Here is a 3,515-nt window from a genome sequence, read left to right as displayed (position 1 = left end):
CTATGGTTTCATATTTCTTTCCTAAGGTGTCTATCTCCAGTGTTGCCTGACTTTGGGTATTCTTTATTGTGTCTACTTCCCTTTTTAGGTCTTGTATGGTTTTGTTCAATTCCATCACCTGTTTGGTTGTGTTTTCCTTTTTTTCTTTAAAGACTTCTACCTGTTTGGTTGTGTTTTACTGTTTTTCTTTTAGGACTTGTACCTCTTTAGCAGTGTTTTCCTGTATTTCTTTAAGTGAGTTATTACAGTACTTCTTGATGTCCTCTACCATCATAATGAGATATGCTTTTAAATCTGGGTCTAGCTTTTCAGGTGTGTTTGGGTATCCAGGACTGGCTGAGGTGGGAGTGCTGGGCTCTCATGATGGTGATTGGTCTTGGTTTCTGTTAGTAAGATTCTTATGTTTGCCTTTGCCATCTGGCAATCTCTGGAGTTAGTTGTTATAGTTGTCTCTGGTTAGAGCCTGTTCCTCCTGTCAGTCTTTTAGCTCTATCAGCTGACCTGGGAGACTAGCTCTCTCCTGAGTTTCAGTGGTCAGAGTACTCTCTGCAGGCAAGCTCTCCTCTTGCAGGGAAGGTGCACAGATATCTGGCATTTGGACCTGCCTCATGGCAGAAGATGAATGCCTGAAACAGGGCCTGTCCCAGAATCTGTGTTGCTTCTGCCTGTCCCACATGCTATGTAGTTTCTGTAGTATGTACTCTGACCTGTGCAGATTAATCTCTGAGGGATCCTGTAACCAAGATGGCTCCCCCTGGTGCTCCGGCCCTCCCAGGCAGGGCAGACACCTCTCCTCTGCCAGGGAAGGTGCTCAGATGTCTGGAGCCCGAACCGGGGTCTGCCCCATATGCTATGTTGCTTCTTCCAGTCCCAGAAGCTGTTAGCTTTTGCTTGTCACAGAAGTTGTGTTGCTTCTGCCTGTCTCAGAAGCTGTGTAGCTTCTGTAGTCCACACTCTCACCTGTGCAGACTATCTATGAGGGATCCAGGAACCAAGAGATCTCCCTCTGGTACTCCAGCAAAGCCCTCCCAGGCGGGGCAGACACCTCTCCTCTAGCTGGGAAGCTGCCTGGATGTCTGGAGCCTGAAATGGGGTCTGTCCCAGAAGCTGTGTCACTTCCTCCTGTCTCAGGAGCTGTCTTGATTCCCCCTGTCCCAGAAGCTGTGTAGCTTCTGTAGTCCGTACTCTCACCTGTGCAGACTAGTCTCTGAGGGATCCTGTAACCAAGATGGCTTCCCCTGGTGCTCCGGCAAAGCCCTCCCTGGCGGGGTGGACACCTCTCCTCTGCCAGGGAAGGTGCCCAGATGTCTGGAGCCCAAAACGGGGTCTGTCCCAGAAGCTGTGTAGCTTCTGCCTCACCCAGAGCTGTTAGCTTCTGTAGTCTACATTCTCACCTGCACAGACTAGTCTCTGAGGGATCCAGGATCCAATATATCTCCCCCAAGTGCTTGAACCACTTTTTCTTAATCCATTCTTCAGTTGAGGGACATCTGAGTTGTTTCCAGTTTCTGATTATTACAAATAAGCTGTTAAGAGCATAGTTAAGCAAATGACCTTGGGGTATGATGGACCATCTTTTGGATATATGCCCAGGAGTGATATAGTGGAGTTTTAAGGTAGAACTATTCCCAAATTGGTTTCCAGCGTGGTTGAATAAGTTTTCACTTGCACTACTAATGTGCTGTTCTTTGAGTTTTTGATCTTAGCCATTCTGATGAATATAAGGTAGGGTCATTTTGCTTTGCATTTTTCTGATGAGTAAGGACTTTGAACATTCCTTTAAATGATTCTCAGCCATTTGAGATTCCTTTGTTGAGAATTTTTTAAAGTTCTACATCTCATTTTTAATTGGGTTATTTGGTTTGCTGTTTCTTACTTCTTGAGTTCTTTATATATTTTGGATATCTGCTCTCTGTCTGATGTAGAGTTGGGAAAGATATTTCCCAATCTTTAGGCTGTTGTTTTCTCCTATTGACAGCATTGTTTGCCTTACAGAAGCTCTTCAGTTTCATGAGGTCCCATTTATAAACTGTTAATATTAATGCCTGAATCATTGCTTTTCTGTTCAGAAAGTTGCCTCCTAGGTATTGAAGGCTTTTTCATACTTTCTCTTCTATCAGTTATATTGTATCTGGCTATACGTTGAGATCTTTGGTCCACTTGGACTTGAATTTTCTATAGGGTGATCGATATGGATATATTTGCATTCTTCTACATGCAGACATTCGGTTAGACCAGCACCATTTAATGAAGATGCTTTCTTTATTCCATTGTATAATTAGTTTTGGCTTCTTTGTCAAAAATCCTGTGTCTGTAGGTATGTGAGTTTAATTCAGGGTCTTCGAATTTATTCCATTGATGAGCCTGTCTGTTTCTATGACAAGATACAGCCCTGGGTGCAATAGTGGCACAAACATTATGAACTATCCAGTGCTCCCCAGTTTGATATAGGCCTGCTCCACCAGGGGAAATTCGTGATTTGTTCAATAAAACTGGCCAAGAATCCATTGCAGCTCATAAGTTTCAGAAGTAGACTTACTGCTATTATTTTGCAATAATATAGTATCAAACTGCCCTCTAGACTTCATCGGAAAAAGTGTGCATGTGTCTGTGTGTATGTGTGTATGTGTCTGTGTGTGTGTGTGTGTCTGTGTGTGTGTGTGTATGTACAGGAGCCAGCAATTAATAGAGAAACTTATATTTGGCCAAAGCACATAAAGAATAACTGTGGCATGCTCAGCTACAAATGGGACATTTACAACACATTATAACACATCCTTTCTACAAGGCTCAGGGACCATGATGGAATTGGAATGGAACAATTGCAAGTGCCAGAAGATAGAGAGGACTAGAAGAAAAGAGTGTCTTCTGTACACTGCTACATTTGTGAACTTACAGCATCTCTAGTTCCCTATATAGCACCTGCACAAGATCTAGACAACATTCTAGAATAGATGGAGCAGAATTTCATGGAACTCCCCTGACTCCTAATGGAGAAGCTATTGGCAGCTAATGGCTTCTGGAGGAATAAAGTCAGTTTTCTTTAAGGGTATGGCTCTTGTTAAGGTTAATCTCATATCTGCTAGCAACCCCCTATCTATATGGATGGCACAAATTGGATGCAGTAGGTTATTTTTTATGTTGTCATGAAGTTGGGAAGTATTGGAGTAGATCTGGGGGGAGTTAGTGGACCATAGAAGTGAATATGATCAAAATGCTTTGTATGCAAATATGAAATTCTCAAAGAATCAATACAGATATACTTATAAAAAATAAATTGATCAGAATATTTTAACTGAGAGTGGCAGAAAAGCTTTCCCCAGAAGCTATGAAAAAAGTTGCCAGCAAATGAACATAAAGATAGATACCACTGCTGTGGCTAGATGTACCAAAGCTAAGTGGTACCAGTTGAAGATGGAGCTTCTGCTTCTCTGAGGAGAAGGGGAGGAGTAGTAGGGGGAGGGACTTGTGTGAGTGGGGTTGGGAGGAGAGGGAAGCTTCAATCAGAATGTAAG

The sequence above is a fragment of the Mus caroli genome, chromosome 12 (assembly GCF_900094665.2).
Source record: "Mus caroli chromosome 12, CAROLI_EIJ_v1.1, whole genome shotgun sequence".
Lineage (NCBI taxonomy): Eukaryota > Metazoa > Chordata > Mammalia > Rodentia > Muridae > Mus > Mus caroli.
This window is presented reverse-complemented; position numbering follows the sequence as displayed.